Consider the following 26,919-nt stretch of genomic DNA (forward strand, 5'->3'; position numbering starts at 1 on the left):
AAGGTGCTGGCTACAAATACCCAAAGCCAGCTGAGAATAGTGAAAAAGGCACTCCAGGAATACAAAAAGAGTGAAAAAGTTAACTCTGCAGAGGCTGGAGGGACGCAGGTAAAGGGGGAGAAGGTCCTATGTACCGCACCCCCAGGCATAATTACAAAGAGAAAAGAGAGTAAAAAAGTTAACTCTGCAGAGGCTGGAGGGAATTAAGCAGCTAAACTTTGTGAAAATGTTAAAAAGGAAAAGTGTTAGAGAAAGAGCATTCTTGGTTTCTTTGCAGCCATTCTGAAGGAAAAATGGGCCCTTTTCCAAAGGAATGTCTGTAAATTAGCCAGGCAAAAATAAACTATCTGATTAAAATCATTTGACTGGACAATTTAGTCAAATTTGCTAAAAGAACATAAGGGGGTTCTATTGGAACTTAACTGCCTCAAATGTATAAAGGGAATGTAAGATGTAAAAAACAGAGCAGTGTGGAAGGGATGTTAAGGAAAAGAAAATGTGTATGTATCTATCTGTGTGTGTGTAAATATGTAAAGTTCTAAGAACCAATTGGTTTTGTTTTTGTTTTAAATAATGCCACTAAATATCCATTTGACTCTTTAATTCAAAGTTGCAAAACTGACAGACCTTTTTGCTAGACACAGGCAATTAGTGTTCTTTGGCTTTGGGATTTGGCATTTAACCCTTAAAAGGTAACTCAGTGCTTTACAAAATTTAAAATGTTTTTAAGTTGTGGCTGCAGCAGGGCAGTCAAAATCAGGAGAATAGAAAAAAAAATTTCTGGATTCTTTTTGTTTGTTTGTTTGATTTTTGTTTGTTTGTTTTTGTAACAAAATAGCAGATGAGAGTTGTAGTAAAAAAAAAATAAATTAAAAACAAGACAGTGCCCCTCTGAAGCAACAGCAGGGGTGAGGTGCATAAAACAAAAAGAAGCAATGTTAGAAACACTGAGTCTTAAAATGGCTCTGAGTAATCAGACTGTCACTTTGATGAAGGTACATGAAAACTCTATAAGCAAAAAAAAAAAAAAAAGTTACACCTTATGTAAAAATGGATCTGGATAATGTTATAGAAGTTAAACTATGGAAGGAATGTGCATTTGCCCCAGAACATGTGTAGGGTATATTGTGGAAGGGGCAAAAGAAACGCAAACATACCATGCTACTTAATTAAAATGCTATTAGGGCTCCAAAGGGAGTCACAATAGGTTGGATTTTCTTTTTCAGATTGCTGTGTGTTTTGGAAGCAGAAGTTAAAAAAAAGTGATCAAAACTCTGGTGAAAGTTGATTGTGTCCCTTTTAAGATAGAGTCTCTGAGCTGCTGATGGCTTTAAATCCAAAAGCAGGAAGCGTCTGTGAAAATGCAAATTACCTAAATGATAAAGGAAGGAAAGAACTAGCAGCACAAAGGAGCTGCAGATAAAGGACACACCTGGTCAGCAAACAAATTGTCTAAATAAAAGGCATGGGATAACAAGATAATTTTAATAAATGTAATGATAATAAGTACCCCTGTAACAATGTATAGTGTGTATGATTTTTGGAAAAATCCTTTAAGGTCATATGGTAATGATGCTTCTCAGCTATTACCTGTAAATAAACTTAAAGCTTAACACAGCAGGAAAAACGTTATAAACTTGGTCTGCTGTAAAAGAAGGGAAACTGAGGTATCCCACCTCAGGGATTTAACAACTAAACAGTGGGATAATTTCCCCATAACCCTTAAAAGATAGAAGCCATTGAAACCTGGCCTGCCTATAGAACAAAAACAGGAAAATGTGGGGGCAATTCCTTTGTTTTGCCTGCAATCAGCAAGGGTATTTGTAAAAGAAATATTTTAAGCAATAATCTGCCACCCCAAAAGGGGTAGAAACATGTTCTTTTTGTCTTTCAGAAAATCAGGAAAAGCTGACGCCAGCTGAAGAGCAACCCAATACCATGAATCTACTGTCACAATAGAAATTGTGTTTTGTGTTCTATGTGTTGTCTTGTGTTTTGTCTTGTTGCTAGCACTGTTGTGTGTTTAAAAAAAATACTAAAGACCTGCAGGTAATTAAAAATAAATTAAGCTCTCTGTCCCAGGTACAGGACAGCCTGATACAAAAACAAGTACATGCCAATGTAGACTTGGTCCAAATTGGTCTGGGTAACCTAAAAGCCCGATGGAATCTTTGGAAATGGCTTAATACTACCACATGGCTTATGCATAAAAAAAAATAAAATTTAGAAATAGGAAACTACACAGCATAGCTATGGGATGCACTGAAATGCAGTCAATGGAAGGAATCAGATGCTTAAAGTCAAACATGCTTTGCTGGCTAGGGGCCTCAGTGTGTTGAATGTATTTTAAATCTCCCTACATCAGCTACATGATGTAAAATGTCCTGAACAATTCAGCAGGGGCATGGAAGGTGGATGGCACTTTATAGATACAGTTGTTATATTTAGACTATTTTTTGACGTACAGAACTGTGTGCAAGGTAATGTGGATGAGTATAGTGGTGCTGGGAGATGGCTAGTTATTGAGAATGACACTTCAAAGAGAACTGGATTATGAGCCTTTCCAGAAAAGTACTCACACTTCTGCTGAGCAACCTCCTTCATCTCCTTTTATTAGCAAGTCCTAATGCGATTGTAATATATTAATTAATTAATTAATTTTATAATTAATTATAATTATTTTTTAAATTAAAGTGATCGCCGGAGGGGACTCCAGTCTCCATGGCCAATTCAGTCCTTGGCTTCTCTGCTGAGGTGGCCACAAAACGTCTGTCATCTGTTTTTGTGTGACATGGATCAGTCTTTAGTGGGAAATGGGTTGAGATCCCTACTCATCTCACACAGAGCATCAGCCAGCTATCAGATGGTTGTTTTAAGCTTTGTTTTAACCAATGGCATATAAGTGAGTGATAGTTTGCTGGAGCAGGGCTCTGCCACGGATGACTGATGTTACTCGGAAAATCACATAGGCCCTGATCATGGGATGTCTGTTCAAGTTTCCACAATGGAGTGGTCCATAGTAATGTGCATAAAATTAAGCATATGCATAAGTATCTACAGGATTGTGACCTTAAACTTTCTGTGCCTCACTTTCTCATCTGTAAAATGCTCGTGATAGTACTTCATTTCTCCCACGCGTGGTCTGTCTTTTCTGTTTGAGCCCTGACCCTGCAACAGTTAAACATACACTTAGTTTTATTCCTAGGACCAATCACACTGATTTCAATGGAGGTACTGACAGGAATAATGTTAACGTGTCCGTGTTGGCAGGGAGATGGATTGTAATTTATTTGGGGCAGGGATTCTCTCTTACTAAAAGCACAAACAGCACCCAGGCCAATGGGCTCAGTCTACTCTATCAATCTACTGTTACTGCTGTATTTCGGATCTTGTCCTATGTTGGATTTGAGACATATAATACTGTGTTATTAGTATATTATATACTCGGTGCACAGTTTATGCTTTGGATGCAACGGCTTGATTGGCTACCTGTAATTGATACTAAGATATAGTATTTCCCAATTAACAATCAAGGAAAAATAAAATGTAAATGTGTGTCACAGTTTCTATGGTTTTGATGTGCAGTGGTGCCAATGAACACGATGGTGGTGTTTCAATTAAAAAAAAATCTATTTACATGTATCAACGTGCTTCAGGCAGGAAAACATCCGCATGAAAGACTAAGCAGCTAAGGACTGTTGCCCTGTTTTTATTTCAGATTCTTTCCACCAGGCTGCACAGTACAATTGTCAGGTGGGGGCATGTGGAGGCATCTCATGTATTATTTAGAAGAAACCTCAGCTGTTTTAGGTGGTAAAAGGGCGCAATATAAAGTGAATATTTATCCATTACTTTCAGTTGAGCTGATAAATGTTTTAGCCCAGTTTCCTCCCTACAGGGAAACTTAACTAGTGGGTCAGTTCTCTAAGTATTATTACTGAGGTCTTTCATGAATCTGGAGCCAACTCCCTGCTGATTATTGATTCCATCTGGCTCAATGAACAGCAATAAGTAGTTTCTAATTTGTTGTGACGTTGCTTCGATGTGTTTTATTTATTAAAGAATGGAGCTGTGGCAGCATGCTCCCTATTCAGCATAAGAACCACTAGCTTTCCATTTGCAGAGAAAGGAGAGAGAACAGGGAATGGGGGGGGGGGGCAGGTCGCAGACCTCAGAGGGGCAGGGTATCTTCTTGACATACCTGACAATGGCTGGGCAGCTGATGTGTTGAGACCACTGCCTATCATGCTGACCAGTATCGGCTCATTGTTTCCTTGTGCTCCCCCATGGTTCTGTCTGTATCCATCTATTGTCTCTTCTCTTACACTTAGATTGTCAGATCCTAGGAGCTGGCTCCATCTTTTTTTGTACAGCACTTCGCACAATAGGGTTCTGGTCCATGAGTAGGCTCCAAGTAGCTGCCCCAATACAATACAGGTGCTATGCTCATTCAGCTCCATTGAAGTCAAGGGATCTGAAGGCACGTAGCATCTCACAAGCCTTCAGCAATGACTTGTATTTTAAAACTATAGGCCTGATCCTACACTCTTCATAGTGGCACTAAGTTTTCGGTACATATAGTACAAACTCCAGTAAAGCTCTTGCTGATTTTTATTGAATAAGTGTGAAGGAAAATGAAGGATTCATCTGAAATTTAGCTTGGTTGGGAAATTTTATTTTCAGGGCACAGGGCAAGGAAATGGGGAAACCGCTAGGAGTGGAAGTGTGGTGTAAATGAGTCTCTTCATCAATTCCAGAAGAACAATAATCAGATTGCTGTAGTCGTCAAAGCCTTCTGTGATGTAATTTGGACCTGTCCAGTGACCTCCTGTTTGAGAGATTTTTGATTTTTTTTAACTTTTAGTGCTGAAAGATCTTTAAGGCTGTGCAGCCACCTGGCATTTACCACCTCTTCTCTGGAGATCATGCTTTACCCTGTCACACAAATAACTCTCCCACCATCTTATCTGGTGTCAGCCTTAGTGGATTTATGTGACCATTCCAGGGATTTGCACATGGGTTAAGACAAGAAAAATGGTTTAGATGGAGACTAAATGGAGATCTTAGCTGAAAATAATTACAGAACTTTGAACACTCTCCTTGATAACACTGAAATGATAAACACAATTTCTTGGGGAAGAGTCAACATGTCTTTTGTAAAGGGAAATCATGCCTCATCAATCTATTAGAATACTTTGATGGGGTCAAGAAGCATGGATAATGTTGCTCCAATGGACATAGTATACTTGGACTTTCAGAAAGCCTTTGACAAGGTCCGTCACCATCGGCTCCTAAGCAAAGTAGGGAGCAATGGGATAAGAGGGAAGGTCCTCTCATGGGTCAGTAACTGGTTAAAAGATAGGAAACAAAGGGTAGAAATAAATGGTCAGTTTTCACAATCATAGAATCATAGAACCATAGAAGATTAGAGTTGGAAGAGACCTCAGGAGGTCATCTAGTCCAAACCCCTGCTCAATGCAGGACCAACCCCAACTAAATCATCCCAGCCAGGGCTTTGTCAAGCCAAGCCTTAAAAACCTCTAAGGAAGGAGATTACACCATCTCCCTAGGCAACCCATTCCAGTCCTTCATCACCCTCCTAGTGAAATAATTTTTTTCTAATATCCAACCTAGACCTTCCCCACTGCAACTTGAGACCATTGCTCCTTGTTCTGTCATATGTCACCACTGAGAACAGCCTAGCTCCATCCTCTTTGGAACCCCCCTTCTGGTAGTTGAAGGCTGCTATCAAATCCCCCCAACTCTTCTCTTCTGCAGACTAAATAACCCCAGTTCCCTCAGCCTCTCCTCATAAGTCATGTTCCCCAGCCCCCTAATGATTTTCGTTGCCCTCCACTGGACTCTCTCCAATTTGTCCACATCCCTTCTGTGGGGAAGCAGCCGCAGCTGGGCCATGCCCCAATCAGCAGCGATGACTCTAGGATTTTTGCTGCCCCAAGCAAAAAATTTTTTGGCCACCCCCGCTTTTTTTTTGTGCCCCTCCGCCCCTGGCTCCACCCCAACTCCGCTCCTTTCCAACCCCTTCCCCAAATCCCCGGCCCCACCTCCTCCCCCGGGCGTGCCGTATTTCCCCCCGCATTGCTTCCTGTGGAAAATACAGTGGGGAGATTTATATACACAGAGAACATGAAACAATGGGTGTTCCCATACACACTGTAATGAGAGTGATCAGGTAAGGTGAGCTATTACCAGCAGGAGAGCCGGGGGGGAGAGGGGAACCTTTTGCAGTGATAATCAAGGTGGGCCATTTCCAGCAGTTGACAAGAACGTCTGAGGAACGGGGGGGGGGGGGGGGAAATACACATGGGGAAATAGTTTTACCTTGTGTAATGACCCATCCACTCCCAGTCTTTATTCAAGCCTAAATTAACCCATTGTTTCATGTTCTCTGTGTATATAAATCTCCCCACTGTATTTTCCACTGAATGCATCCGATGAAGTGAGCTGTAACTCACGAAAGCTTATGCTCAAATAAATTTGTTAGTCTCTAAGGTGCCACAAGTCCTCCTTTTCTTTTTGTGGATACAGACTAACACGGCTGCTACTCTGAAACCTGTCAGTATATATAATGGGAACCTTTAAAAGCTTTTTAACCTTTTAACTTTAAAATAAAGGATTACTAAAATAAGATGTATTTGCCATTCTAAGTATAGAGAATACCTACAAATACCAATAATATCTTACCTAACAGTGAAAAGGTACCAAGGAATCTTTCCAAGGGTACTCACTTTGTAGTGCTTTATGAGTCTGATTCACAACTGCATTTCTTGAATTTTATGCCACTCGAATGAAATCCAGCTAAGGTACAAATATGACATTTCTGTTAGTTAGCTACAAATATACACATCCAGGAGTATGCATTTTAAAATGAATTGTTTCTACTACCCTGTATTTCCTGAATTCACAATCCAAATTCACTTCTGATCTTTTCATTAAAAGTAAATATAATACATCCTAGGTCGTTATTTACTTAGCTTATCATGGGTAGAGAGATCAGCTGCTCACAGAAATCAGGCATAATCCCTCCTCTTGCCTCACTTTATGCAGGCAAGCAATGCCACCATCAGCCTAGGTAAATGCATATCCTATCATGTCCAGAATCAGAACTGCAGCATTTATTGTCTGCCAGGTGGTAATGGAGCAAAGCTGGAGCAGTAACCATTCAAGATAGACAAGAGAAATGAATCTGGGAACATGCATGTTTAGGTGGTCATTACTGTTGCTATTTTGAACCATTACCACATTTCACTGGGCCTGCCAACTTGCTCTGAAGAAATCGATTGGCTGTGAGCTGCGCTTTGCTCCTGCTGACATGTACCTCTATGCAAGATTGAAATGCATGGAGTGATAAGTGATCAATGGCTGATAACATCAAGTTGCTAAGGATCACATTCTGATGCTCTTACTCAGGCTGAGTAGCACTTTACTCCACAAATGGTTCCACTGATTTCAGTTCTGTTTGTGAGGTAAGAAGCTACTCAGCTGGAGTTAGGGTACAGGAATTTTACCCTTATCCCTTTGCCAAGATAAGAACTCTTAAGTAATCATAAATCATTGAAATATCAATAGTTTCCATCATGTTACATGCTCGCAGACTCATCAATGCCATACTTGTGTACCATGTTATTTTTCTTTAATATGTGTGTAGCACGTTAATTCTATTGCTTGTTATGTGATGGTTACGATAGTTGTAAGAATTTGAAACCCATTATAAAACTTCTCTCAATACGTAGATGAAACGCTAATTCCGGCTTTCTTATTTTTAATTAGGCATGTGTCATGCATGGATTTATCTTTTCAAAGACAAGGCAGTAATTACCTGGATCTTTTGAATGTACCTTTTTAAAAGACTGCTGACTAAATAGGCCAGTGCTAAGGCCAATTAGCTCTCCATTTGATTAGGTTGAACCATTTGGTATGGTGCAATATGACACAGCACAGTATATGTCGTATTGTACAGCCTAAGGGTTAAACAGATTTAACTGTTTAGGGGTCATTCTGGCACTACATCTTAACACAAACACAAGCATATCTATTAGCATGGCAAACTTGTGTTATAGCTGAAATGTGTGTCAGCTACAGCCGAGTGAATTTTTTTTGACAAATAGTAAAGTTGCTGGAACTCCCCAGATAACAAAGCTTTTGTAAATGTCGGAATGGTTCATTTTGACATTTAATTTTGAATCAACATTCGGTTTCAAATATTTTGAAACTTTTCATTAGACCCAAATGTATTTTTTTTTCATTTTTACATTTCACTGAGAAAAAACAAAACAAGTAAGTTTCTGTTCTAAATTAACTGAATTATTTTTTCAGTTTGGCTACTGAACCGACAAATCAATTATTCGCTCAGCTCTACTCACACCAGCTATAGTCAAAGTTGCCTTCATGTTTCCTTTCTAATGGGCATTTTGCATTTGTGAAATGTTCACCTTTCAGGCTGATATTTTCCAGATCTTGTCTCTGTTCAGGGGTGGGTTTTTTTGTGATATGTAATCAAAAACTTTTCATCCACTTAGGAGTGCAAGGTTGGAATGTGTGAGTGTCTGTGGGGGAGGGAAATACACACATGCCTTTATATGAAGAAAGTGTGTAACTTTTTTGAACAGCTCTAGAGCTTCAGCATATGGGTGTAGAGACTTAAAGTTTGGCTCAGAGATGAGTTGATCACATGCAATGTTACACTAAAAATCAACTTAGATTTGATTATAAAAAACAAACCCTCTTGTTTTTTAAAAGCGGGTTTTAAAACAACAATCAGCTGATATTCTGTTGGCACATCCATGCATAACAAATTTGCATGAAATTTCAGATTGTAATACACACTTTAAAAGTCTCCATCTCATTCAGAGTACACATGCATATAAAATGCGTGCAGGCTCTGAAGTTGAGGCATATGCCACATTCCATATGATTGCTGAGGATGTGTATGGAACAAGGTAAGGCCTGCCATGGAGCACTGCATCATTCATTGCACAAAATGTGCCTTCAGTGAAAGCGTGCTACTGGGTACCTGACTGTGTAACAAAAGGTTCCACAATCCAGAATTTGGAGTGTGTGTGTGTGTGTGTGTGGGGGGGGGGATTCTATTACTTTCCTTTGTGAAATAGCTAGGAAATTCAGTCTTTAAAAGCCAAGTGAAGTGCTCCAAAGTCAAGAAATGCCAAAGTCAAGTTTTCTTATACAACCTTCACTCTTTGTCTATTTCCATTATAAAACTGTTTTCAATTACATGATCACAGTCTACTTTTTCCCACAGAACTCCAGCTCATTCAATGTGCTCTACAGACCGTGTGTACATAGCAGATAAGTTTTGGGTAACTCTGTATGTGATATTTTATTCTAATTGTTCACAAAATCACTCATCACATATTTTGCATATTTGCAAAGTATTTGCTTATGACCCTAAACTTAAGTTAGAGTCATAGACAAATAATTTTCAAATATGCAAAGGTCAATACATCTCTTCCCGAGCACTTGTGGGATTAGGGCACGATGCAACACAACATTGGACAGTTGAGTGGGTACTGAATGGAGGCTGTCAGTGGGGGGAAGCCAGGGCAGTTGGGTGTGGGGGAAGTGTTGTGGTAGCAGATGGGATAGTTGAGAGCAGTGTGGAGGTAGCAGGGTAGTACTCACAGCCTTAACTCTGGTGTGTATGCATACAGTCTTTGATTGCCCTGTTCCATCTTCATTCCCAGGCACCATTGAGCCTGTGCACTGAATGAGCTGGAGATTCTGCAGCAATGACAGTAGGTGCTCATGTAATAAAAGACAATCTTGCATATGTATGACGGGAAAGGGTTAAGGTTTTACATGTGGCCTTCGCTTTGCAGCCTCTACATGAAGGAAAAAGGACACGTTTTTGTGGCAGATTGATATATATATATATATTTTTAAACAACTGGAGCTTTTTGAAGCTGTTCAGAGGTCTGGAATGTTGTGGGGGCAGTAAATAGCTGGGTAATTTTAATTTGGAAAACACATACTCAGTGTGTCAGTTGGTGAATGCAAGCCAGATTTTCAGGAGACACCTTGGTTTTTGATGCTTCTAATTAAACCATGCAAAAAACAAACATGTCAATGTAAAAATAGTTACAAGTGAGTCACAAAAGAATCTCTGCCTTTCCACTGGAAGAAGTGTTCAAACTAATTCTGTGATTTCCAGAAAGATACCATAATCTGTTATATGTGATTCTGCTGTAAGATTCCTGCTGTGATTACATATCCATGGCTGGAAGCAGTCCTCTGATGTCTCTATCTGAGTTTCATTTCACTACTGTGGTGTATATAGAATCTTTCAATACATTTTTTCCCACTTTCTTATGTTGTTCTTTCCTTTTCATATAGCCCCTCTTTGGCTTTTGTATTAAACATTTGAAGATCTTAGACCTGAACACTGTTGAATGTTGGCAGCAATAGCAGCCCCGGAATGTTTAGTATTGATGTTTCTCTCTTTACATGTCAATATTCTTGACAGTCTGTTCAAGGAATTTTTGATAGTGCAGCAAACATATTTGTATGTGCAAATTAATGCAAGACATATACTAATTAGATCTGTGCAATTTCCTTGTATCTCTATCTGTTCCTGTAAAAGTAAGCAATCAAAATTCCCAGTATAAATTTGCCACTTATTTATGTGAACTTGCAAAGAGAGCATTTTGCAGACTGCTTGAGTGTGGATAACTGATCCAAAAACCTGTGCAAGAATTTGCTTGCACACTTTTGTAAGGGAGACTCAACAAACATGTGGATAGCCACTGTTTCCTGCATTGACAAAAGATTGCTGCTAGAGCTTCCCTGCTTCTCCCCTTGCTCTGATGCAGTTCCACTGCTCTGAGTGAAGGAAACACACTGCAGTGGGCACTCCTCCTGTAGCTGGCTCCTGGCTTGTAACACCCAGCAGCCCACTATCCCAGGATGCAGCCCACAGGTAAAAGGCTGATCATGCACCAGACGAAGGATTCATAGATTCCGAGGTCAGAAGGAACCCTTGTGATCATCTAGTCTGACTCTGTGGGATTGCAGCCCTTGAACCCTGGGTTCTCAGGTCATGCTCAGACTACAGCTGCCACCCAACAGCCCACCCAAATCCCTGTAGAAAGGGGCTAGCGAAGCTCTACCTCACAAAGGGTCCTGCCCACAAAGCTCCAGACTCCGGGAGACATCCAGCCACTCACTGCTTCAACCAGAAAGAGGCACAGGAAGTTGTCTGAGCAACTGGGTGAATCCCTGGCTAGCTGCTACTATAAAGCCTGCCTCCCAGCTTGTTCCTCTCAACCGTAGCCCAAATCCCCATCTGCTCCTGCTTTCCTGCTCTGCTCCAGGTCCCTGCTCTGGCTTTGACCTCTAGCTTGACTTGTAGAGCAGATCTTTTAGAAAAACATCCAATCTTAATTTACAAATTGTCAGTGATGAATAATCCACCATGACCCTTGGGAAATTGTTCCAGGGGTTAATTACTTTTACTGTTAAAAATGTATGCCTTATTTCCACTCTGAATTTGTCTAGCTTCAACTTTCAACCATTGGATCATTTTAGATCTGTCTTGGCTAGATCGAAGAGCTCATTGTCAAATATTTGTTCTCTGTGTAAGTACTTACAGACTGTGAGTTAGTCACCCCTTAACCTGCTCTTTCTTAAACTAAATAGATTGCGCTCCTTGAGTCTGTCACTATAAGGTTTGTTTTCTAATCCTTTTACCTTTCTCGTGGGTCTTAGAATCATAGACGGGACTTTGAGAGGTCATCTAAATCATTAATGAAGTCATTGAACAGAACCAGGCCCAGGAACAATCCCTGCGGGACCCCACTTCATATGCCCTTCCATCATGACTGTGAACCACTGATAACTATTCTCTGGGAATGGTTTTCTAACCAGTTATGCACCCACCTTATAGTATCTCAATCTAGGCTGTATTTCCCTAATTTTGTTTATGAGAAGGTCATGTGAGACAATATCAAAAGTCTTCCCAAAGTCAAGATATACCACATCTACTGCTTCTCCCAATTCCACATGACTTGTTACCCTGTCAAAGACCGCTATTAGGTTGGTTTGACATGATTTGATCTTGACAAATCCTTGCTTTCTGTTACTTATCACCTTATTATCTTATAGGTGTTTGCAATTTGATTGCTTGATTATTTGCTCCATTATCTTTTCAGGTACTGAAGTTAAGCTGATTGGTCTGTAATTGTCCTTATTCCCCTTTTTATAGATTGGCACTATATTTGCCCTCTTCCAGTCCTCTGACCCCTCTCCAATTTAGCAACATCATTCTTGAATTGTGGGCACAAGAACTGAACACAGTATTTCAACAGTGGTTGCACCAGTGCCAAACACAGAGATAAAATGACCTCTGTACTCTTACTCAAGATTCTCCTATGCATCTCAGGATTGCATTAGCCCTTTTTAACATCACACTGGGAGCTCATGTGCAGCTGAATTTCCACCATGATCCCCAAATCCTTTTCAGGGTCACTGCTTCCCAGGATAGTCCCCCATTCTGTAAGGATGGCCAGCCTTCTTTGTTCCTATGTGTATTAACACGGCTGCTACTCTGAAACCTGAATATTGACATGTGTACATGTAGGAGGATCCTATGCTAGCTGGTATGTGAGGAACATCCTGCTTCAGCACACTTCCTCTGCCTCTCACTCCTCTTCCCCTCAGTGAGCCATAGCAGGTTGTGGGCACAATGAGCATAGAATCACTGTGCCTTCTCTGCCTTTTCCTGCAGCATCACTCCCGAGCCACTTCTCCCCACCATAGACTGTACTGCACCTTCCTCTCTGTGCAGTAGTAGCTCAAGCCCCCTCTCTGGCCTTGTTCTATGGAAGAGCTGGAAATGCCGAAGGGAGCTCAACAAGGCTGAGAGGCTGGTAAATTGCGTAGTCAACAGCTAGGAAGTCTCTCAAAGCTGAGTCAATGAAGGCCTGATATGCACAAGGGCTTCCCCAGCTGGCTCTGATCTGACTTCCCAGGCCTGTTCTCCAGATTCAGCCCTCACCCAGCCACTGCTTCCCAGCTTACCCCAGACTTTCTGGTAGCTGGGAAACCAAGGGCCTGCTGAGGTCAGGAACTGGGAAGCAGCGTTGACTAGCCAGCTCAGTGCCTGAGGTGCCTTGGCATCCTTTGAACATTTGAGAACCCCTCATGGGCTAACCTCCTTCCCCATCAGCTAGCACCTTCCTCCTAGTAGGATTTCCACAGAACCTTTCCCAGGGGAGAGTGTGTTGCATGCACCAAGACGCATGCGCTCTGCACTCCCTTACTAGCCGCCCATGCCCCAATATAGCCCACATCGTTGGCTGCCTCCCACCAGAGGCATCGCTGATGGATCTTCAGCTAGTCACTCCCAGCAAATGTGAAACCTTAATTCTAACACAAAATTCACCTGCTAATCCCCAATCTCTAGCACATAAAGTGCTAGCACACGAGAAACTGCTCTTATACATGCTGAGCTACGTCTTCGAAGCAATTACTTGTATCTTACAACTTCCCATCATGCCATTGTCACTTTACTAGGCCCACTCAGGCACCACAATAACACAGATCTAATATGTCAAGGAAATATGTCATGACAATGTACATGCTTCTTCCCACAGACCGCTTTCCATCTATCAGGACAATCTCAGCACAAACCTGCCTCTACAGCCAGGATGGTGGATGTTAAGGGTGCATGTGTATGATGGATGGGAGGTGATGGTGAAGGGAGGTGTGTACTGTGGCTGGGAGAATATGTACTGAGCTGGGATCTGCACTTTAGCAACTCCACCATGCTAGTTAACAATGGTTTCTGTGTTGGGATATAAAGGGTGGGTGGTTTGGTAACATTTTTAATATGCTTCAGCACAGTGTAAAATAAGCCTCATATCACACAGCTGCTTGATTTTCCAATTAGTCTGTTCTGATTAGAATAAATACAGAATTTACCAAATGAATGAGCATTCCTAATGCTTCTAGTGGAAACTTTGGCTTTCCAAGGTGAAGGCGATTAACCTCCCCAGCCTTGGGAGTGCTTCCCTGATCTTGCACTATTTCAGGAGTGATTATCTAGATGGGACAGTCAAAGGATTTCAAAGAGCATTAGCTGAAATTTCTCAGCTCATGGATTTAGCAAATGCTACATCGCTTTCATTCAGAATGCCTCAGTTTAAAGAGAAAGAACAGGTTAAACTGCTATACAATAAGGTGTCAAAGTTTAAACCCTGCTAACTAGAAATATATCCTCAATCACAAGCTTGTTTAAAATGCATTTTACATTCTAAGGTATTTTCTAAGTGAACAAATTAAAATCATTCAGCCCTGGCATATTTTGGGTTGATGTGCGTTCTTTCCCACCTCCATCCCCTTGAGTAATGGATACATTCTGTATTTATCTTGTAGACTGGAACAACTCCAAAAGAATAACAGTGTTCACTGAACGTTGGCATAAGCCTGGGTCGACAATTTGTGTAAGGTAAGAAATGAAGTGTGGCATCCATCCATGCCTGCAATGTGTCTTTTGTGTAATTGGTTTGACTAATTAAGTGTGCGTCAAGTGATGCAGATGATTATCTTGCAAGCTCCCATGTATACCAAATGCCCTGGCATATAGATTTTAATTGATCCCAAAGTTTAGCCTTTCCATTCTACTTTTCCCTACACCAGACCTTGGAGATGCAAAATGTACCAGGGTTAGAGATGATTTAAAAGAAATTCAAATTCTTATAGCAGCTTATAACAATTGCAAAGACCTGGTAAATGAAGAGTGAAGATTTGCCCAGTATGTGATCTGTGATACTGGAAGCCAAAAATGGCCTCTTTTGTGGTTATTGAAGAAGTCTTCAGACATGGTCTTTCTGGAGCTACCTCCATCGAGTTTTATAATGGAGACAATATTTAAATAACCCATATTTGGGGTCAGGAAGGAATTTTCCCCATGGTCAGACTGCCAGAGACACTGGGGATTTTTCCTCCTTCCTCCACAGGTCACTTGCAGGTTTAAACAAGTGTAAATGGTGGATTCTCTCTAAGTTGAAGTCTTTAAATCATGATTTGAGAACTTCAGTAACTCAGCCAGAGGTTATGGGTCTACTACAGGAGTGGGTGGATGAGGTTCTGTGGCCTGCAATGTGCAGGACGTCAGACAAGATGAGTCTATGAGAACTGCTATGGTTGTACACTATTCACAACTATATTTTATTATCATTTCTTTGGCTTATGTTATGCAGGCTGTCAGACTAGATGTTCTTAATTGTGCCTTCTGGTTTTAAAATCTATGAACCTATGTATCATTTGAAGCTTTAGTCAATGCCATTGAATTGGCTGACTAGCTAAAATGAGAGAATTAAAACTCCCTCTTCTGCTACTGCAAGTTTTTCAGATAATGTGAAATGACTGTTGAAACTTTACCTGGTATGTACTATCTAGAGTTAGTCAAATGATGGGTAATATGCAGTTTAGTCAATAGATTCTGGTCTCTTTTCTGTTTGCAAGCAGGCTTATTTTTGTGAATGTGTTCATTGCTCTTACTACTTCAAACAAACAGAGGCTGAAATTTATTTGGGTAGCATCGCTAGCTTGCAGACTAGGTTTGCTGTCCTCATTCATTATCAGCACTGTGTAATTTGTCACCTCCTTTTTATGGCATTTGTTGTGTTCCTTGATAGGGTGAGCATAACTAATCAGAAGGGGACGTTGTGATTCAGCCACTGGCACTGAGATACTCTCAGCAAGAGGGTGAGAGCAGTGTGGAGAGCTAATCTGGCAGGACTAGAACATTTTTATAATATTATAACACTTATATTTTATTTCTATAAATCTATGAGTGTGTGTGTTTTACATAACATATATGTATGAAAATTGACTTATTTATTTAGACCCTGGGTCTTGTCTCTCTCATGCATCGTATATTTGGCCGTGATCCTATAAAGCCTTAAGCATGTGCATGACTTTATACATTGCAAGTGGTCCTCTTCAATGGATCTACTCACCAGGCCTGAAGTTAAGTATCTGCATAAGTCTTTATATGATCAGAGCCTTCACGTCTAACCATATTATTCACCTAGTTAGAGCATAAGGTTCTAAAGGGCAGCAGGTAGAACCTGTCATATAAACACATACTTCACAAAGAATGTATTAGCTGGAAGGTCCATGAAAGGCAGCAATTGGCAGAGTTTACACTTATTGCATGAAAAAATAGGAAAGGCAGGAAAAGAAAATCAAAGGGCCCATTCCAGTCTCAGTCTGTCCCAGGTCAGCCATTGAAATCAGCAGGGTTGCACATGTATAACAGCAGCTAGAATTTGACTTGGTGTAGCAAACCCTTTTTAATGTGACGGATTGCTAATATTATATTGCACATCTCAGAACACAGAGCATGACACAGATATTGAAACCAGGAGTTGGAAAATGCTGTTATCTCTTGCAAAAAAAAAAAAAAGAAAAAGAAAGAAGAAGCTTAAAAGCACAAATCTCCTTAATAAATACAATACAATATAATACAATACAATACAAGGCAAAACCAGAGCTGTGGGTGAAGGTCCATGTTAGGTCACAAAGAAGGAACAGATTAGTACTCAGGCTTTTGAATTACAGTAATATGTTGCCTGTGAAGTATGTCATGGTTGAAACAGCAGCTCCCTTAATCTTCATCCTTGTCTTCTGTGTCTGCTTGCAGAAGCCTGTTGGTGTGCTGTTTGTTTTAACAATCCACTAGATGCATGTTAAGGAAAAAAACCACCTCAGCTTCACTGCAGAATAATTCATCTGCAGCACAGAGTGGAACACCAGCTCTAATCAATCCTGTAGCTGAGGCTCGGGCAGGTGTTTGAGCTCCAGGTAACCACTGACTGACAGTTTTCTGCCTCACAATCTTTGTGTTGCTTTTCCTCAAATCTATGATAAGAGGGGAAGAAGAGTGGTCCTGCACTGGCAAGCGCTACTCTTTTGGCCCAGTGCTTGGCAACCATCCAGTTCAAAACCTCCAAAGCATGAAATTGCACCCCGGTTTTCCTAAGCGTGGAAGGATTCATCAGAGAGGTTTTCATCTGATCCAAGCTCTGTGAGTCCATTATGAGTCTAGTTTCCCTTCAGAAGTGCCTCCCACCCCATTGTCTCTTCCTGGTACTGCTGAGCTCCCCGGCTGAGCCAGAGCTCTTAGGAGTGAAATCCTGGTCGCAAGGAGGATATCATTAGTCTCTCTGATGGACTATGGCTGGGGATTTTATTAAAAATCACTGCTCTTACGTTGCTCTTTAGCCACAGTTCATGACTGCTCTGGAAAATCAGAAATGAAGCTGCAAAATAAGTCAAATCTTGTTTCTTATAATTAAGGCTGGAGCTGGACCCAAGCCCCAGCTCAGAGCCACCCTGTGCAGCTGCACCCTACTAGCCCAGAGTGAGCTCGAACCAAGCTAGCAGGCATCACTGTATCCTACATCTCGAGGAACACTGGACAAGAATGGCTGGTTCAAATCCAGTCCTTCAGCATGCAGCTTCCAGCTGCAGACGCCAACTACAGTAAGAATGGCTGCTCTCCCACCCCGGGCTATTTCATGCTGAGCCTGGTTTTGATTAGAGACTGTTTGGGTTTTTTTTATGTGTGAGGCTGTTTTTCTTTGTTTGTTTTTTCCCATAATAAATGTGTAGATTTGTAGTGGGTGAGAGGCAGTGGTCAACCTATGTCATTAATTAAATTTATTATTAATTATTATTATTATTATTATTATATTTTTAACTAAAGTGTGTAGGGTTTAACTGATGGAAAAAGGGAATTGGTTTCAGTACTGACTTACATTGTTCCCTGGAGCAAGCCGATGTGTGTTTTTTGGTGTGTACTGTTCATTTGTTCATGGAAGACGGGAGACATTCCAGAAGACTGGAAAAGGGAAAATATAGTGCCCATCTATAAAAAGGGAAATAAGGATAACCCGGGGAATTACAGACCAGTCAGCTTAACTTCTGTACCCAGAAAGATAATGGTGCAAATAATTAAGCAATCAATTTGCAAACACCTAAAAGATAATAAGGTGATAAATAACAGGCAGCATGGATTTATCAAGAACAAATTGAGTCAAACCAACCTGATAGCTTTCTTTGACAGGGTTACAAACCTTGTGGATGGGGGGAAGCGGTAGATGTGGTATATCTTGACTTTAGTAAGGCTTTTGATACTATCTCGCATGACCGTCTCCTAAACAAACTAGGGAAATTCAACCTAGATGGAGCTACTATAAAGTGGGTGCATAACTGATTGGAAAATCATTCCCAGAGAGTAGTTATCAGTGGTTCACAGTCATGCTGGAAGGGCATAACAAGTCGGGTCCCGCAGGGATTAGTTCTGGGTCTGGTTCTGTTCAATATCTTCATCAATGATTTAGATAATGGCATAGAGAGTACACTTATAAAGTTTGCAGACAATACCAAGCTGGGAAGGGTTGCAAGTGCTTTGGAGGATAGGATTAAAATTCAAAATGATCTGGACAAACTGGAGAAATGGTCTGAAGTAAATAGGATGAAATTCAATAAGGATAAATGCAAAGTACACCACTTCCGAAAGAACATTCAGTTGCACACATACAAAATGGGAAATGACTGCCTAGGAAGGAGTACGGCGGAAAGGGATCTGGGGGTCATAGTGGATCACAAGCTAAATATGAGTCAACAGTGTAATGCTGTTGCAAAAAAAGCAAACATCATTCTGGGATGTATTAGCAGGAGTATTGTAAACAAGACACAAAGTAATTCTTCCTCTCTACTCAGTGCTGATGGCCTCAGCTGGAGTATTGTGTCCAGTTCTGGGTCCCACATTTCAGGAAAGATGTGGACACATTGGAGAAAGTCCAGAGAAGAGCAACAAAAATGATTAAAGGTCTAGAAAACATGACCTATCAGGGAAGATTGAAAATATTGGGTTTGTTTAGTCTGGAGAACAGAAGACTGAGGGGGGGACATGATAACAGTTTTCAAGTATGTAAAAGGTTGTTCCAAGGAGGAGGAAGGAAAAATTGTTTTTCTTAACCTCTGAGGATAGGACAAGAAGCAATGAGCTTAAATTGCAGCAAGGGGGGTTTAGGTTGGCCATTAGGAAAAATGTCCTAACTGTCAGGGTGGTTAAGCACTGGAATAAATTGCCTAGGGAGGTGGTGGAATCTCCATCACTGGGGATTTTTAAGAGCAGGTTGGACAAAAACCTGTCAGGGATAGTTTAGAGAATACTTAGCCCTGCCTTGAGTGCACAGGACTGGACTAGGTGACCTCTTGAGGTCCCTTCCAGTTCTATCGTTCTATGATTTGTGGGTCTAGCGCGAAAGAAGTCAGGCAAGGATCACACCACATCTCTACTGCCTACCGGCATGGAAAGCAACTGCTGGGCACCCTGGACCAGCTAGGGGAAATAGCTACTTTTCTGATGTATTGGGGAGACCAGCATTGAACTAGAAATGGTGTGTTCTTAAGGAAGGTCCCCATCACCTCCTCTTTTACAGGAGCTCTGTGAGTGGGAGTCCTTGGAATTTCCTTCAGTTGTTCCAGTGGAGGAGGCCAAGTATCTCTACCAGCAGTGGTATGACCTACAGATCCCATGGATCTTGGGGAATCCACATTGATCCCTTGGGGCCATGGGGTTCCCCTCTACACTGTATTCAGGCTCCCTTTCCCTCCTTAAAAGGAGCCATCCTCACACAGCTTCCTGCTGCTGGCTGCTGCCCCAACACCCTCCTGATGGGATGTCCTAGATGGAGGGGAAATCCATCTGACTTGGTGCTAACAGAGTGAAGGCAGCGACGTGGGAATTGTCTGCCCCTGTAGTATCTGGTGTGCTGTGTGAAACTGAGGTGCACCTCGGTGGAGCTGAGGCTGGAGGGAAAGCTGAATGCTGCAGCCAGGAAAATGGAATCCAGTGACTGACTCACCTGCCTCAGGACTAGCAGTGCCAGAGGGAGACCAGTGATCCATACTGTTGAGTAACTCAGCTAGATCAAATCTGGCTGCGTTGCTGGGAAGTTGGGGGACAAGTCTTCCCCTTCTGATAGTCTGGATTTCCCCAGTGACCTTTCATCGAGCTTTTACCCTTTCCCTGAGAAAGACAATTATACTTCCCACCTATTCCAGGTGTTACTGATGGCTTGTTCCCTTGCCTTGGGACTGGATCAATACTCATTTAAGAAGCTACAGTCCTTTGCCTTTTCTGCTGCCTTTATTGATCCTTCTGAGTGCTCAGAGACACTATCAATTCTGCTGCAGCCTGGCATTGTTTGACAAGATCCTGTGATGATGGAGTGCAGCATTGTAGAGAGTTGTCCACTGCTGACAGTACCGAAATGAAGGCCTTTCCGTCAGTGATGGTATGTAGGGGACTCTGGAAGAGCTGGTATCATTGTGCCAAGATTCTAGTCAGTTCTCTCTGTGATTCCCAGGGATTTGTCTGGACTATGAAAGGTCACTGGGGAAATCCAGACTATAACAAGAGCAAAAAGGAAATATATTGTGGGAAGTTTGTACAGAGGTCAACTGCCTGGGTCTGGACTGGGAGCACTTGTCTGGTAAACACACTCCTTTGTCTGAGACTGTGATTGTAACCAGTGTCTCTCTCCAACAGTTACTGCCTTCATGTTGTATTTCGCTCCCTTACCTAGTACATGACTTTTTCCCCCTTTGTTTAAACAAGAATATAAAAATGATTCTCTGCTCCGACACCACCTCACCCATGATTTCTTGTGCTCAGTCTCATCCACTAGATGGCAGTGTGACCCAGACAAGTCCTTCCATAGCTCTTTGTCTGCCTGCCCTCTTTGTAAATGGGGTGTGACAGGGTTGAGGGGATCCCGTCCACTGTGGGGTGAGTGCGCCCCATCTCCCATAGGGTGTAGGGGTGGGGTGTACATGACCTGCATCTATGCCTCCGTAGCCAGAGTCAATAGACTTGCCCCAGTCAGCAGGGCAGTAAGGCCTAATGGCCAAAGTCAATACATTCGCCCCGGTCCGCAGGGAAGTAAGGCCTAGCGGCCAGAGTCCATAGATTTGCCCCGTCCATGGGGTAGTAAGGCCTAGTGGCCAAGTGGCCTCAGTCGAGGAAAGGGGCTACCACGCACAAAAAGAGGGGTGATGGCAGCCTGAGTAGGGGAGGCCAGGTCCTCCCTCTCCACTGGGCCCAAGCCCAGATCACGTGACACTGAGTCAGTGGGGCAGGGGTCCAACCGAAACACACTGACTCAAAGTTCCGGTTCACTAACCGGGCCATTAGCTAATTCCCTGGGCTGCTTCCTACAGTGGTTCCCACTGCTGAATCCGGAAGCCTCTGCTGTCTCTGGGTTCCCCAGTCTGTGTTGTCCCCGGCGATCCGAACTCTGTGGGGCCTCTGTGGGTAGCCTGGCGTCTGCCTGGCTTGCGGTGTCTCCGGCCCCCATGGCCTTGGGCTTTGACTGCTCCTTGTCTGGAACCTGCAACGAGGGTCCTTCCCCTCCAATGGTTAGCCCCAGCTGAGCTGAGCTGCTCCCTTTTATACTAGTGCATTTGGAGCATGCCCAGTAGAGTTGAGGGGGCGTGGCATCCTCAGCCCAGAATGTCGGGTTGACCCTTCCCTGTCCAGTATGGGGCGAGAGCACCCCGTCACAGGGGGTAATAATTTACCAGAAAAGAAATTAATAAAAATATACAGGGCTGGATTCCCCACTGCCCTGCATCATGTGTGGGTATGTACACCTGTTTAATATCAGTGGAAAGTGAATGTAAAAATGCTCTCGAAACAGAATAGTAAGGTTTGTTTTTTCTCTAGAGTGTGTAACCACGAGTTATCAATTGTCGATTAACTCAAGGTAGTTGCCATGTTTGTAAAGGCTCATCTGGAAACTCCCCCAAAGTTTGTCCCAGGTTATCAACATTTGTGATGATGTACCCTAGGGATTAGCCTATCAGCTAATTTTTGTGTAGACACAGCTGTAGAGGTTTACATCTAGTTTATACAAGAGGCAAGAGAATCAGGCCCAAATGGTATAAAATATTCACAGTCACACAGAGATAAATAAGTAGATATTATCATCCCCAAATGGAAAATCTGAGACCAGGACATTTTGTGACTTGCCTAGAAGAGGCTGTGGTGCAGTGAATTCGTTGTGATACTGGAAGATAGGAGATCTGCCTTTTATTGCCAATACCAAGCTTGTCTTCTCTTTCCTTAACATGATTTTAAAGATATATCCTGTTATGTGTATTTTGCAGTTTGCTAGATATTTTGTGCAAAGGACAGTCCAAGTGTAACTCAGAAAAGTCTAAAATTGCTGCCACAGACATTTTTTCAAAAAAATATAAACCATGATTTGTTTATATTATTTAAATGTCTAAATATACAACCAGAGACATTGTGGTTGGTGTATTTAGAATACACTGCCTTGCTTTGTGTTTGTTCAGGACCTGACACAATGGAGTCCTGGTCCAGAATTTGGGCTTCTAGATGTTATGGTAATACACATAAACAATAATCATAATGTGGCTTTCATGTAGTCTGCTGAAATCTATGTTCCTATCTGGATTATCACATGCAATTCAGGTCCTAGTGCACACACTAATTGTATTGTTTTTACTGTAGCTTATCCTCCGTTAAACTCTTATCCATTATTAACCTTCAGAACAACCATCCATATATTTGTATCACCATTTCTGTTTGAAATGTATCTGAGTTGGATTTGGATGGATGCTAATAGCACCCAGTATGCTGATGACAATCTCAGTATTGATTTTATCTCACTGGTCTAGTTCAGATGAATGATTGACCCAGTATCTAAATAGGTGCTAGAATGAGGATGAGGTTTAACCCAGGAACTACTGAGCTATTATTGGTACATGAGGGAAACTAGCAGAAAAAATTGTAGGAAATTACACAAGCACTCCTGATCCAAGGGGTGTACTTGCTGTTTTTCTCATGTGTTCATGGTTTGGATGGTTTATTAAATCCGAGGCTGCTCCTCTAGGCTAAGGCAGCAGCTGTGGCCAAGACAGATTTTTGCCATCTGGGCTTGGGGGAAAAAATAAGAGTGGCATCCTTTTCCTTTCAAATATGGGCCTTGCCACAGATACCCATGCCTTTGTCACCTTGGACTTGGATTTTGAATATAGGTCTACACATTCAAACCAGCCACACACTGCAACTAGCCCAGAACAAAGCAGCTCTCCTATTGAGCAGTATTCTACCCAGATAGTCCCTTGTACTGTGCTCATCTAGGGTAGTACCCACAGCACTTTCACTCGTCTCCACTGAGCAGGAGATAGCTCATGCATCTGCCAAGATAAAGGTACACTTGCCCTGTCCCAGCTCCTCCTCTGCCTGAAAACCCCACTCAGGGAACAGAGTAACCTCTACTTCTTTCCACTGAGACCTGGACTTGGAAGCCAGTTGGTGCCTTCCATGGCTTCCTGGAATCCTGTGTCCCACCCAGCACAGCAGGACTGCCTTAGGTCCACCAGGAAGGGACAGATTTGTCTCAAATGCAATTCAGTACAGACATAAAAACATTGGATTGTATATTACAGACATCAGATGCTGGTTAGGTAAACCCCAACAATCTTTGGGAGGTAGTGCAGGATTCCAGAGTGGGATTATGTTACATTTGCTTGTCAGTCTCTCTGCATATATGGAACAAGCTACTTCTGCAATTCATTTAATTTCCCCATATTGTTTTTATAACTTCATGATCTACAGAGCAACAGATAAATTATATAAGATGCCCTGCCCATTGCAGCCATGCAGTATTTTTTTATATTCACTGTGATGGGATCCCCAGGATGCAGCCTGGGACTGTGGGACTGCTGTGCCCCCTTAACTCTCTCCTGCCTGGGCTGTCTCTTACAATGCCTTACCAGTAACAAGCAGCAAACCCCTCCAGGCACTGTTATCACTCAGCACAACAGCATGTGAAGCCCCACACCCAGCTAGACTGCATGAATCACACACAGAAAGGCACCAGAGCCAAATCCCCCCAGCTCCCAACACTGTACCTCAGGAATGTACTGTCTTGCACTGCTCAAGATGAGCAGTGCAAATTTATTAGGTTTCAGAGTAGCAGCTGTGTTAGTCTGTATCCGCAAAAAGAAAAGGAGTACTTGTGGCATCTTAGAGACTAACAAATTTATTTGAGCATAAGCTTTCGTGAGCTACAGCTCACTTCATCCGATACATTCAGTGGAAAATACAGTGGGGAGATTTATATACACAGAGAACATGAAACAATGGATGTTACCATACACACTGTAACCAGAGTGATCACTTAAGGTGAGCTATTACCAGCAGGAGAGCCGGAAGGGGGAACTTTTTGTAGTGATAATCAAGGTGGGCCATTTCCAGCAGTTGACAAGAACATCTGAGGAACCGCAGGGTGGGGAGGGGAGGGGAAATAAACATGGGGAAATAGTTTTACTTTGTGTAATGACACATCCAAGCCCAGTCTTTATTCAAGCCTAAGTTAATTGTATCCAGTTTGCAAATTAATTCCAATTCAGCAGTCTCTCGTTGGAGTCTGTTTTTGAAGTTTTTTTGTTGAAGAATTGCCACTTTTAGGTCTGTAATGGAGTGACCAAAGAGATTGAAGTGTTCTCCGACTGGTTTTTGAATGTTATAATTCTTGACGTCTGATTCTTTTACATAGAGACTGTCCAGTTTGGCCAATATACATGGCAGAGGGGCATTGCTGGCACATGATGGCATATATCACATTGGTAGATGTGCAGGTGAACGAGCCTCTGATAGTGTGGCTGATGTGATAGGCCCTATGATGGTGTCCCCCGAATAGATATGTGGACACAGTTGGCAACGGGCTTTGTTGCAAGGATAGGTTCCTGGGTTAGTGTTTTTGTTGTGTGGTGTGTGGTTGCTGGTGAGTATTTGCTTCAGGTTGTGGGGCTGTCTGTAACCGAGGACTGGCCTGTCTCCCAAGATCTGTGAGAGTGATGGGTCGTCCTTCAGGATAGGTTGTAGATCCTTGATGATGCGTTGGAGAGGTTTTAGTTGGGGGCTGAAGGTGATGGCTAGTGGCGTTCTGTTATTTTCTTTGTTGGGCCTGTCCTGTAGTAGGTAACTTCTGGGAACTCTTCTGGCTCTGTCAATCTGTTTCTTCACTTCAGCAGGTGGGTATTGTCGTTGTAAGAACGCTTGATAGAGATCTGGTAGGTGTTTGTCTCTGTCTGAGGGGTTGGAGCAAATGCGGTTGTATCGTAGAGCTTGGCTGTAGACAATGGATCGTGTGGTGTGGTCTGGATGAAAGCTGGAGGCATGTAGGTAAGCATAGCAGTCAGTAGGTTTCCGGTATAGGGTGGTGTTTATGTGACCATTGCTTATTAGCATTGTAGTGTCCAGGAAGTGGATCTCTTGTGTGGACTGGTCCAGGCTGAGGTTGATGGTGGGATGGAAATTGTTGAAATCATGGTGGAATTCCTCAAGGGCTTCTTTTCCATGGGTCCAGATGATGACAATGTCATCAATATAGCGCAAGTAGAGTAGGGGCGTTAGGGGACGAGAGCTGAGGAAGCGTTGTTCTAAGTCAGCCATAAAAATGTTGGCATACTGTGGGGCCATGCGGGTATCCACAGCAGTGCTTCTGATTTGAAGGTATACATTGTCCCCAAATGTGAAACAGTTATGATTAAAGTGATAGGCAAAAAGTCAGAGTGATTACCAAAATAAAATTTAAGCATGCAGTCTAAACTCTCAACCCTATTAGACTGGGAAACATCTAGATTAAGCAGTTTTTTTCACTCCACTGGATATTGCAGTTCATAGTACGTAGGTTTTACCCTTTGAAACCTGGACCAGTCTCCTCTGTTGGAGTCTTCAGAGTGTCCTTGTAGCTTGCAGCCAAGCATGGGTCCCCTACGTTCTGTTTTATACCCTTAGTTCATGTGCTTGGAGAACACAAGTCCAGGCATGTCTGGGGAGCATTGCTGAGTTCCCAGGCAAAGCTGAGCAATTTCCCTGGTGTGTCCCCATGCAGGTGAGTCATTGAATTGTAGCTCCCTTGCTGGAAAATGGCTGTTGATGGTTGTTTGACACCCCGCCAGGGCGTTGGTTACTTTCCTTGCTGTTGCCTCTGGGGAGCTAATATCTGGCTGATACCCCAACTTACAGCATGTTTTAGTGACAACATACAATACAATCTCATAACTTCATATGCACTAAAGATATTCATAATTACATAGAACAGTGTGTTTCAGCAGTTCATAACCTGTCCCCCGATACCTCACATGGCATGCTTTATATGCAAGATCACAGTTATATGTAAATGAGGAATATGGGGGTTACAGGACACTTCCCCAAAGTACAGAATGTCACATTCACATTTATAAAACATTCACTGTTGCACAAATCTCTGGAGGTACTTACAGCTTTAAAAACTTAGGGCCATGTTATTCTGTTGACCTTTTCAGCAAGAATTCCCTGCTGATTGCAATGAGGAGTTCTGTTTAAAAACTGATGGCACAGCATGGCTTCTAAATTGGTACCAAAGATTTATTACAGAATGTCAATTTTCATATGCTATACCATGCCTAAGGGAGATCCCAATGCCACCCCAATCAATGTAACTTCTAATGCAAACCCTTAACCAGGTAAAAGAACCTCGCCCCGACCCAGCTGTCTGCACACTTTTGATTGCCTGAGTTACTCGCAGAAAGCAAATTTCAGTCGAGCATGCACAGAAATGCCAGACTGTGATGACAATACTGTGCTACGCCAGCATTAGGACAGGCTCAATTGGATCATTCTGTTGACTCCAATGGGTCATTTTCGTTCCCATGGAGAAAAATAAAATTGTTACCTAGCACAATACTTCGGGGCTTTCATTTTTGTTGCATTCTTTAACAATGGAATACAGACTCCTGGTTTTGGAAAGCATGATTTTCATAGAACTTCACTGTGCTGAAAAAGCT

The 26,919-nt window shown here is 42.3% G+C and overlaps 1 long non-coding RNA gene across 1 annotated transcript in view; it reads left to right on the forward strand.

Annotated features, from left to right (window-relative positions):
* The window catches only part of LOC141985713 (uncharacterized), a 316,735-nt gene that overhangs the window by 70,544 nt on the left and 219,272 nt on the right, over positions 1-26,919 (forward strand). The window contains exon 2 of the long non-coding RNA XR_012638996.1: positions 14,410-14,482. This is a non-coding gene — a long non-coding RNA (uncharacterized LOC141985713). The remainder of the gene's footprint in view (positions 1-14,409; positions 14,483-26,919) is intronic.

This window comes from Natator depressus, chromosome 4, assembly GCF_965152275.1.
Source record: "Natator depressus isolate rNatDep1 chromosome 4, rNatDep2.hap1, whole genome shotgun sequence".
Classification (NCBI taxonomy): Eukaryota; Metazoa; Chordata; order Testudines; family Cheloniidae; genus Natator; species Natator depressus.